The following is a 12,451-nucleotide window of genomic DNA, read 5'->3' on the forward strand; positions in this document are numbered from 1 at the left end:
GTGCATATACCATGATTTAGTGCTGAATTTGCTAGTGGGTGTGGAATTCATCATCTTGAAAATCTGTTTTCACTTTTAAAAGCAAGTTTCTAGCCCCCATTGCAGCAAACTACAGGGATGTCTGTGTACATGCATACACACACACACACACACACACACACAAAATTTGGCCATGGGCCTGGGGCTTTAGTGCCCACCCCATGTATCTTCCTGTCTCTTCCTATTACTAGAAGCAGCAAAACAAAAAATAAAATAAAATGGAAAACAGACACAATGCTTAATTTGCTTAATTTAGGCAAATCACAGAATTCCAGGGCAGATATTTTTAGGGGTTTTTTGCGGAGGAGGGGAGCACAGTGCATATACTCCCCTGGTATAACACTGTAGCAACAAACTGGCTTGAATTTAATAGCCAATTTAGAACTACCGGTAGTAAGAAGAATATCCCAAACCCTGTTATAAACTAGGAGCCAATGGTGGAGGGAATGAAAGATTTTCATGGACACTTTTCAAAATGAAAGACTGCATTGCAGTCACATGATTACAGTTTACTTCAAATGAAAACAATGCCCATACAATCAAATCAAGTGTTATAGCTGCCTGGCTGCAACAACAAAAATATTTTGCCTCTATGCTCAGAAATATGCTAGAGCTTCTTTTTCAATGACAGAATGCATCTTCTCTGATGCAGTAAGCAATCTGGAAGCAAAGGCAACTGTAACTTCTCTGTCCCCTTTTTGTTGGATCAAGACAGCATGCAAACCATATTTAGTAGCATCAATGGCTACAATAGTGTGCGTGTTGGTGTCAAAAGAAGCTAGAGCAGGGCTTTCAGGAATGGCCAGTTTTAAAGTCTGAAACTTAGCCTTGCAGGATGCATCTGAGTTAAATGCTACATTCTTTTTAAAAACAAGACAAAATGGAACAACTTTAGAGGCAAATTGTCTAACAAATTTAGTGTAATACTCACAGGGTCCTAAAAATGATTGAAGTGCATCCTTGTTGTGTGGCTCTGGTGCTTTCTGAATAGCTGTCACCACCTGTTTGGGGATGTACACCATTCTGAGATACTGTGTGTCCCAATTACATCATTGAGTGTGTGCAAAACTGATATTTCTCTGCAGAGATAGTAAGTCCGTATTGTCAGAGTTTTCTTAAGAATTCTGTCAGTTTAGCATCATGCTCTTTATTGTTTTTGCCATATACTAAAATATAATCCATTCTGATGAATCAACTGGTTCTGTGATATCAGCATGCTGTAGTCTTGAATGCTCCTCTTTAAGTGTTTGGCACAATGCTATGGGTACGTTCCTCACTTTGTGTTGTACAAGTATTGCATTTGCCTTCATCTGAATTTTATGCTTGAAATGTATGGCAGTGCCAGGAATATCATCAGACCTGATGTAGTAAAGTTTCTTGTAAAATAGATGGGAAATGATAGTGTATGGAGATCCAGAAACAGCCAGCATTCACACTTCATGGTCGTTACATTTAACGTAGCAGTTTTTCACACAGTTTGGAACAGTTTGTTTTCACAACAATCGGATCCCTGATCATTTCATCAAGAAAGTTGGCAAACTCAAAGGCATATAATGCTGTGATATACTGATGGATGGATTCACCAGGAAGTTGGGATCTAGAATAGAACTTGTAATGTTCAGCAATCACATTCAAAGTAGGGTTGAAATGATCATCTAAGGCCTGAAGAGCAGCTTCATAAGAATTGGCATCTCCTTCCAAGTTGGTAGGAAAGGGCAAATGAGTATATATTCTTTGGCCTTCAGGGCCCAGGCAGTGAATCAATATAGCCTTCTGCTTTGCTGGAGTAAAATCAGAGCTCTGTATGGTGAGGAGGTAATTGCAGAAATAGGACCTCTATTGTTTCCAGGGAAGAGCAGGTACTCTTGGGGTGGACAAAAAAAAAAGGTGGTGGTGGGATCTGAGCCATGCTGCAGTGAGCAGTGAATAACAGAGTCCAGGATTGAGAAGGGAAAAGCACCTTCAGGGGTTGTGCAGGTCAGGAATCAGCAGCAGTCATAGCAGAATACAGCAGCTCAGGAATGTTGGCCCAGTAATGCAATGAAATGAAGATGCAGGAACCTGCACAAGCTTTGTAGGCTCACACGCTTAGCTGGTTCAAAATCTCATTGCCAAATGTTTTATAGTTGCTTCCTTCATAAATACAAAGCAACCCAATGTTTGTTTAACTAAGCTTTATTCAGAAACAACTCCATTTTCTCCTCCTCCATTCCCTCCCTTTTGTTTCTGACTTCACCCACCCCCCTACACTCTCTACAAGTTTCCCACTGAGACAAACTTCCAATTATCTAAACCAGGCCTGCTCAACTTTGGCCCCCAAGCTGTTTTTAGACTACAGCTCCCATAATCCCCAGCAACAGCAGCCAATAGCCAGGGATTATGAAAGTTGTTGTAGGCCAACATCTTCAGGAGGGCCGAAGTTGAGCAGCCCTGATCTAAACACAAAGGACTGCTAGATAGGACAGGACAATGGCCAATGGTCTGACTTAGTAGAAAGCAGCTTCTCCAATGTTCCTAGGTACTCAAACTGTGTGACTGAGAGGACTTCAGGAAATTACAATTTCCCTAAAAATGATAAGGAAATGAGCCAAAGTATTATCTCAAAGCAGAAGGATTAATAACAACAAATGAAAATAAATGAAATTAATGGGGAAGGAGGAGGATGGAGGCAACTGAAAAGCAGAGTTGTATCTCCATAGCACACTTATTTTTAAACCTAGGCAAAACATGGTCAGTGTCATTCCCAGCTTTACAGTTCTATAGTTTAACTGCTCTTGCTCTAGGTGGTAGTAATGCTGTGCCCACTAGCATGAGCTGCAGCTGTTTATGCTTGTAGGTGACATTTGAACAGGGGACCAGATACATGCTTCCCTCTTCTTCATTCTCCACTGCCTTGAACCAAAGCTTTGAGCTGAAACTGATAACACTGAGAATGAAACAAAACAGATTAGTGGAGAGTGTTCATGCACACCTATGCTGATCAATTAATCTGCCATGCAATGTAAGTCTGGCAACCTTCGCTATTAATATGAGATTGAATTACAGTGCCTTGCTCACCATGAGCCGGTATGACCCCATTCCTTGAGGTTCTTCCTGCTCCGTGCCTATTAGAACTGGAGTGTCATTTGCTTCTTTAAACTGTTGATTTAATAGAAAGTCAAAATGTGTGTCTATTTTATAATGACTATCAGAAACCCAAAGTCACGTTTCTTTGTCTCTGTGGTTTTTGACATTGCCAGAAAAGCATTCAGCAGCTCTGTAAATGCCAGCTGTATAGCATTTAGTGTCTCTATAAAAAGTAAGAATTAGAATCTGTTTGTACGTTGAAGCTGTTTGACATTATATGCAAATGACAAAATAAACAGCATATTGTACTAACCCCTTAAACAAAATGGCTTCTAGGAAGAATGAGGCATAGCTTTGTAGTTTGATTTCAAGTTTTTAGTTGGTTGTTTTTTTTTTAGCCCTTTCAGAATAAAATTCTTGTCTTTCCTTCTTCAAATCTCTTAGCCCTTGTCATCCCAAAACATAACACCCAATCAGTCTTCAGTCTCCGTCTCAGATGGCAGGCTAACATACAACCAATCTGTATTCTCAGCACAGATTCTGACATGTTGGGTTTTTCCTCTGACACTTTGCCAAAGGCATTTGGGGAACATAAGTTCCCTCCCTCATATTCTATAAGCAGTTTTAATCTTGTGTGAGAAACAGATACTGAAATCTAGCAAAACTTAGTTGTGGAACATAATAGGAAAAGTATGGATAAGAATCTGAGGTGCATGAAGATATTAGAGTTGACAACCAACATACCACCCATTTCCTAGTAAATGATAACCGTTATTTGCTAAAGCCACAGGAATTAACTCCTTAGCATTACCTTTTATACCATCCTTTCTAAGTATACCACACAAATCACTAACAGATCTACTACAAATTACTCTTATTGTCCTGTGAGAATTACAAACACTCACCCACTCAACATTCAGATTTGACACTATGCTTTGGAAATGGTTCCTCTTAATATTGAGACTATAGCTCCCACGAGTGTCTTAAGAGCCTCCCTTCAGATGGATAAGCTGCTCCTAGGAGATCACTGCTCCTTTCTAATGCTGCTCCAGGCTGGTTCTGTGTTTATCTTGCCTAGTCGAACAAGGACAGGGGCAGATTTCTCTCTCCCTCCTCACAAACATTTAGGGTTGCCAGTTTCCGTTCCAGAAACACTTTTTTTAACCTTAAAAGGTCACATGAAAGAGAACATCCTACCAGCTACAGCTTCTTCTGTCATTCTGATGGGAAATGCTATGCCTGGTTGAACTTCTCCTTTTGTCTCATCACAACAGTCCGTGAGCAGCCGAAGTCCAGGCAAAACTAAGGGTCAGTTCATGCAAGCTGGATGGTGCATGTGGACTGCATCTGTGTCCACAGTATGTGTAGCTCATACTGCAGCTCACATATAACTGATAACTCAGGTCACATTTACACCAGACCATAATCCACATAAACCATAAACCACTTTCACATTTGCCAAACAACACCTGGAACCAATCAATCCACACAAACAGCACACGTTTAGTCATGTGAATTGACCATGAGCCGCATGCCAGAATGTGCTTATACAAAATAATAGCAAAATCAATGTAGCTTCCATCATACTTAGCTTTTCTTTGGATTCTTAGTAGTTTTTATTTTTTAATTGGAACCACATATTTCAAGTTTCAACTCAGCTATATGTTGGGCATGATTCCTGTCATATCTCTGTGGAATGAACAAAACTCCTATTGGCCATGAAGGCGACAATTTGGCCATTGGCAGTCTGGCCTGCCTTTTAAGAAAGGCCAAAATGCTATTTCAGACAGTCAGCAAAGTTCACCTGATTTCATGTATCCTGTGTCTGTCATACACAGAAAGGGGACTGCTGCATCCTTTCCTCTGACCAGATTTCATCAGGAACTGTTTGTGAATTACTTGTCTGTGAACCTTATTGTTTTCACCATGTAAATGCTAATATATAAATTACTAGGCCAAAACAAATATTCATCAGCATGAGTAATGGAAACTTAGCACAACCTTCACTAAATGCATAAACCCTAATTTTTGCATTGTTTAAGGTACTTGTAAGATATTGGCCTACATCATCAGTGGGTGAGTCATTAAGACATGAAATGTTTAGATCTTTTTAAAAAGATGTGTGTTGTATGCTATCCAGTAATCTTTTGTATTTAGTTGTTTGGACATTTGTCTGAGAGGGGATGCTGTAGAAAGTATGGGAGAGGAATCAGAAAGGGAGGGAAAGGGGAAGGAGAAAATGGAGTTGTTGCTGAATAAACCTTTAGTCAATCAAACAATCAATCAATCAAACAAACAAACAAACAACCAATCATTAGTACGATCTTTGACCAGCATAAAGTAGATTACATTAAAGCCTCATTAAAACAGGCTATGCCTGGAGTAAACCTTTAGTTAAATCTACAGAAGATTTCTTTGTGTGTATGAGGGAATCTCATTGGGCAATGAGATTTTGAACCAGCTAAGCGTGTGAGCCACAAAGCTTCTGAATGTTCCTGCAGCCTCATTTCATTGCATTTACTGGGCCTACATTCCTGCACTGCTTTCTACTATTGCTGCTGCTGATTGTTTCTCCAGCTTCCTGACCTGAACAACCCCTGAAGGTACTTCTTCCTTATACGTCCTGGACTCTGTTGTTCATGGGGTGCCCAGTGGCATCACAAGGAAGGAAGAGCTACCACTGCTACCAATGTGGAGACTTTGCCCACAAAGCCAGTTTTGCTCACTGTCCTGCATGGAAGGTGCAAGAAAAGAGGATATTTGGCTAAGGTTTGCAAGTCTGCTGTCCACTTCATTACTGATTCACTGCAGATGTTCCCACAAGCAGCCAAGACCAGGCTAGGAGAGCTAAGCCCAGGCTTGGCTGCCTGTGAGAACTGCCAGGTTCGTAGCTCCTGGCAGCACCTCGATGACAAACCCATCTAGGTAGCCTGCTGGTTAGCCGAGGTTAAGGGCGCAAGCATGCCCTTAACCCAGGCTAAGTGCTTATGTGTCAGTGCTGTCTGATCCCAGCCAGTGCTGATGAAGGACTGGGCTCCTGGCTTTCACTGGGGGATCCCCACCATGCACTGCACACTTGCGTTGTGCATTGTGGGATTTCCGGGGGCCAGGATGACACTTCCCAGCCTCTGGATTTCTGCACTGCCTGGTGCAGCAGCGGCTCATCTGGGCACGCGATCCGTGTATCCAGCAACTATTCTGGGTCTTCTGTGGGGAAGTCAAGCTGCCACAGCCTTCCCCACAACCTGCCCTCAAGTCTGTTCATAGGATTGTGAGAAAGGGCTCACTATATTAGGATGAAGCAGATGATCTGCTTCCTGACAGCGTTTTAAGTGTGACAGAATCAGAGCTGACTTCTCCAGATTGTCAAGTTAAACTTAATAGTCATGGAGTGTGGATACTGGCTGCTTCTGCTGCTCTGTACACTGTTATTTCTCATCTGCTTTACAAGAAACTCCTTACTACTTCAGATCTGCACCTGAAGCCTTCAGACATCCACACACAGGGATATGGAGGTTCCCCTATTGCCATAAATGGATACTTCACTACTGTCCTGGAATATAGAGGATATACTGCAGAAGGGAGAGTGTATGTGTCACAAAAAGGAGTCTCAGTATTGGGCTGGAAACATCAGCAAGATCTACAGATAGTGTTAGACCCAAATAGCACGGAGCCCATATTACAGATGATGGAGCATCCATATGCTGATATGATTGGTGATTTCTCAGACATTTTTTCTGATATTCCTGGCACTGCCATACATTTCGAACATAAAATTCAGATGAACGCAAATGCAATACCTGTACAACACAAAGTGAGGAACATACCCATAGCATTGTGCCAAACACTTAAAGAGGAGCATTCAAAACTACAGCATGCTGACATCATAGAATCTGTCGATTCATCAGAATGGGTCTCTCCCATTGTTCGTGCACAGAAATTAAATGTTACACTTTGAATCTGCATAGATTTAAGCGATATGAACTCCAGCATGGCAGTGGATTTTCATCCATGGCTGTAGTTTTGAGAGAGAAGGTCTTCCTAAAGAACTAGTGACTGATAATGAGACACAACTTACCATTTTGAAATATAGCAATACTTGCATAACCATGGGATTCTCTTTCCTTGTACTATCCTTGAGGGAGTGGCTTATTGGAAAGAATGAACAGATTAGTGAAATTAAGTTTATAACTGGCTACTAGGCAACAACAACCCTGGAAGGAGGCAATCTGTGAAACTCTATTTGTTTATTGAACTATTCCTCATTCTATTACAGGAAAAATACTATTTGAACTGCTGAGAGGATGCAAATCTAACACCAAACCTACCCAATGGCAACAGCTGATAGGCCTTTCCATGCCATCTCACCCTGAGGATACAGAGGTTCATGATCAGGTAAGGGAGAAACAACAAAAAATTAGGTTTTATATGGATCAGAAATGGGATGAGAAACAGTGAACATTTCAAGTGGGGAACTTTGTTCCAGTACGGCTGCCTTATAAAGTGAGAAAGGGATGTTCTCATTATTGTGGACCAAAACAAATAGTCAAAATCTGAGGAGATTCTGCAGTATTGGATGATGGAAAGAAATGCAACAGTTTGAGACATTCAAGCATGATATTATGAGACAAGATGGAAGGGAGTCTGATCTCAGGAGAGAAAATTTTGATCTTGCCTCCAGTTTTGGCCTCACATATAGGGTGTGTGAACTGGTTTGATTTGAACTCTGGTTCAAGTCCAACTGGCCCGCTCTAACTGGCCAAAATTCAAATTGGCCCCGGCCCCTGCAAAGGTGGAGCCAGTCCAAGTTCAAACCGGCCCAGCCCTGGTATGAACAGAACTGGTCCGAACTAGTTTGGGGCAATTCTTTTAAAGGGGAATCCGCTGACAATTCCCCTTTACAAGCAAAGGGGGATTCCCAAAGGGCAGGGAGGGGAAAAGAGGGCAACTAACTTTCCCAGCAGCAGTGAGGATGGCAGCAGCAGGGAAGGCAGTGGCGGGGCTCCTCTAAATTCCCCAATAGCCTCCCCAATAGCAGCCCCAGCAGCTGTGGCCCAGTTCGGTAACTGCAGAGCATGCACTAGGCATGCACTTCACACGCAGGTGTGAAGGCCATTAGAATAGATTACCCAGTACTCTTGCATGAGAGCAGCAGGTTCTTTACACTCAGGTGTGAAGGCCATTAGAATAGATTACCCGGTACTCTTGCACAAGAGCAGTGGGTTCTCCTGGCACACTGGGTGCTCTTGCACAAGAGCACCTGGTGTTCCAGGAGGAGGAGCTGCTCTTGTGAAAGAGCACCAGGTGATCTATTCTAATGGTCTCGGCACCTGCGCGGAGGCTCTGAAGTTACCAAACCTGGCAGCAGCTGCCCAGGCTGCTACTGGGGAGGCCCTTGGCAGATTTGGAGGAGCCCCGCCATGCCCTCCGCCAGTGGGAAGGTAAGTTACCATCTCCCCCCGCCCTTTGGGAATCCCTCTTTGCTTGTAAAGGGGGATCCTCAGCAGATTCCACTTTACAAACATTGCGCTGATCTGTTCTTTGAACTGGTTCATCGGTCAAACTGGACCTGGTCCAATTTGGCCGGACCTGAGCTGAGTTGTTTTGAAATCAAATCGAACTGGCCAAACCAGCTCAGTGCACATCCGTACTCATGGATGAGGCTGACGAAAGTGATGGACAATTCTCAGTACCAGAAAACAAATCACTAACAACAACTGAGCTAGAGACCGCAAAATTAGGAGAAGTGTGCATGACAGGAGACCACCTAAAAGACTTCAACACTTTGTCACCAAAATTTAATCAATTCCTTTCTGTTTGTTATAAAGGGGAGGGATGTGTTGTATTCTATCTAGCAAGTCTTTATGTTTTCTTGATTAGAATGTTGTCCCAGTGGGGATTCTGTTGAGAGTGTCAGGGGATGGAGTCAAAAAGAAAAGGGAGGGAAAGGAGAAAGAGAAAATGGAGTTTTTGAATCAAGTTTAGTTAAACAAACATATGGTTGCTTTAAATTTACAAGGGAGGCAGATATAAAACACCCATCTAACTCAGTATTGTCTACACCAGGGATTCTCAGCGTTGGGTTCCCAGATGTTATTAGACTTCAACTCCCATAATCCCTAGCCCCAGTGGCTTTTGGTTGGGGATTATGGGAGTTGAAGTCCAATAACATCTGGGGACCTAATGCTGAGAATCCCTGGTCTCCACTGATTAGCAGCGGTTCTCCAAGGTCTTAGGTAGGATTCTGTAACCCTACCTGGAGATGCCAGGGATTGACACTGAGCAAGCACTGCTCCTCCAGTGCTCCTCCAGTGAGCTATGACTCCATCCCCTAAAGCAAATATTTTACAGCAGCAAACACTCACATGTAGTCACCCCTCCAAATGCAAACCAGGCTAGACCCTGCTTAGCAAAGGGGACCATGTTCACTAGTGCAAATTAGAGAAACCAGGGTTGAATAATTAAATTTATTCTAAAGATAAAACATAATGGTTAACACTAGCTTTTAAAAACTGACTGACTTCACTGACTGACTTCACCAGAAGTCAGATGATAATTTTAAAGATAGCTAAAAGTAGAATGCAGCAGCCACCATGGCCTAGACCTTCCCTTGCCAGGGCATGCACACTGCACACTAATTTCTTACCTTTGGCTATAATATCTGTTGAAGAAGTTTTGCTAGTTTTTGAAGCACTGCAGTTTTGACCAGAACGAACAATTGAATAAATCTGAACAATGCAGACAGAGATGCTTCTCGCAACCACTTCCAACTCTCAGAAAAAACAAAAACAATTGTCTGTCATTTCAAGTTAGCAGGCTATTAGGCCCTATGGACTGAGGCTTTTAAAACATCATTTCTTCTCTTGTCATAGCTATCACTGCTGCCACAGTCAATGACAGCAGGATAAAAAATCACCGTTCTGTCCTAAAATTTATGTGTGAACCTAGCAACAGTGCAATGACTCTCTGAGAACCTATTTCAGTGTGACATTGTATTTAAGGAGGGACAGCAACTTTCAGGCTGCTTATAAAGTGTGCTGATCTGCATACATAACCCACAACTCCTGATTTCCCTTGCTGCAAGCACTTTTCGAAAGGAGAACTGACGTTTCCCAATAGTTTAAACTCTCTATCAGTCCACATTGTGGCTGCTGCGTGTCTACTGCCAAGGCGCTGTTTGGGTAACAGTTAATAATCAGCTGTCTGGACTAGTGTACCATAAACATTTCAGAGTTTCATCACTTCTGTTTTATTTTAATTCCACTTGTCATCAAGATCTATTATTGGAGCCTTGCAATTTAGTTCAAAGAAGTGATTTCCTTATACCACTGTTGAAAGCTGCTTTGCATAAATTTTGCACTTTATTTTCCCAAGTCAGGTCACCCTTTCTCTCTCTTGACGGGTAATTATGCTCATTAGGTGAACAGCACACTATAAACTTCTTCTGAAACTTATTGAGATACAGAAATGAAATGTATTGACACTGTAAGAAAGGATCCTCACTGAAATATTAGCTGTCTCTTTCTCAGCAGAGCTCCTGGTCAGTGCTGATTCCCATAGGATAGCGGATTATTTACTTACTTAACATATGAATGAATGAATGAATGAATGAATGGCTTTATTACTTTATTGTCAGACATACACAAAAACCAATAATCCAGAGTTGGATAGGGGATAGAATCATGAATAGGGCTAAATGTTTAGCCCCACCCACATGTTATATTCTATTTATTTATTTATTTAAACTTTTATACCACCCTTCCAAAAGGCTCAGGGCGGTTTACATTAAAACACCATTAAAATAAGTTAATAATTAAAACAAAAATTATAAAGCATAAAAACAATGATTAACAATTAAAAACATCATAAAACAACAATTAAATAATCAGAAAAATTTAAAAACAAGTTTTTAAAAGCTGAGAAAGCCTGGTTGAAGAGATGTGTTTTCAGGTGTTTTTTGAAAATTGCCAGAGATGGGGAGGATCGTATCCCAGCAGGGAGCACATTCCACAAGCTCAGGGCAGCAGCCGAGAAGGCCCGTCTCTGTGTAGCCACCAAACGAGTTGGTGGCAACTGGAGACGGACCTCCTCAAGTGACCTCAATGGGCGGTGGGGCTCATAGTGAAGAAGACGCTCTCTTAAATACCCAGGGCCTTTAGGGCTTTATAATTTATAACTAGCACTTTGTATTTTGCCCGGAAACCTATTGGCAGCCAGTGTAACTCCATCAACAAAGGAGTAATGTGGTCTCTCCGAGATGACCCAGAGACCAACCTGGCTGCTGCATTCTGAACCAACTGAAGTTTCCGGACTACGTACAAAGGCAGCCCCACGTAAAGCGCATTACAGAAGTCCAGTCTGGAGGTTACCAACAAATGTACCACTGTTTTGAGGTCATTGATCTCGAGAAATGGGCGCAGCTGGCGTATCAGCCGGAGCTGATAGAAAGCACCCCTGGCCACCGCCTCAACCTGAGAAAACAAGGAGAGACGTTGATCCAGAAGTACTCCCAGACTGCGAACCTGTTCCTTTTGGGGAAGTGTGACCCCGTCTAGAACAGGCAGATCAAAATCATCTCTAGAGTTCTGATCCTGCACAATAAGTACCTCTGTCTTATCTGGATTCAGCTTCAGTTTATTCTCACTCATCCAGCCCATTACTGCTTCCAGGCAAGCATTTAAGGAGGATATGCCAAGTCCTGAAGAAGTTGACATGGAGAAGTAGATCTGGGTGTCATCAGCATACTGGTAACACCCAGCTCCAAATCCCCTGGTGATCTCTCCCAGTGGTTTCATGTAGATGTTAAAAAGCATTGGAGAGAGTATAGAGCATGTAGATGCCTATCTACAGTGTACATATATGTACAGATCTGTGTGCAGATATAGTTATTCACACATCATGTTCAATCTAACTATGATTCCTATCTGTTTCCGGCTTTTGTGGGGGCTTGTACCCAGGTTCACTTTAAAATGAGTGCATGTCCAGTTATTTTCACAAAAAAACACCTATACATATGGACTGACATGTATCTGCCTATACATAAGGTCTGAATAGGGCTGTTGAGGTGTTCTTTTTCCAGCCATGGAGAGATTTATTTTGGTCAGTCCAGACTGTTGTAGTAATAGAGCAATCATCTGAGCCCCACTGTACATAAACTTGTATCAGCATGGTTGTCACCACCTCTGCACTTGCTCCCAGGTGATCCAAGTATTTGCAGAGACTTCTGCCCATGTGGTTCTTCATGGTGAGGTAATTATGAATGTCCAAAATTTAGTAAATATCAAGATTCATATGTGGGCAAAGTAATCCAGGTTATAGATAATTTTTGGCCAATATATGATTGATT

The 12,451-nt window shown here is 42.1% G+C and overlaps 1 long non-coding RNA gene across 1 annotated transcript in view; it reads left to right on the top strand.

Annotated features, from left to right (window-relative positions):
• LOC128348019 (uncharacterized) overlaps positions 1-12,451 on the top strand; it is a 65,722-nt gene that overhangs the window by 51,287 nt on the left and 1,984 nt on the right. The window contains exon 8 of the long non-coding RNA XR_008317883.1: positions 7,382-7,500. This is a non-coding gene — a long non-coding RNA (uncharacterized LOC128348019). The remainder of the gene's footprint in view (positions 1-7,381; positions 7,501-12,451) is intronic.

The sequence above is a fragment of the Hemicordylus capensis genome, chromosome 1 (genome assembly GCF_027244095.1).
Source record: "Hemicordylus capensis ecotype Gifberg chromosome 1, rHemCap1.1.pri, whole genome shotgun sequence".
Classification (NCBI taxonomy): Eukaryota; Metazoa; Chordata; class Lepidosauria; order Squamata; family Cordylidae; genus Hemicordylus; species Hemicordylus capensis.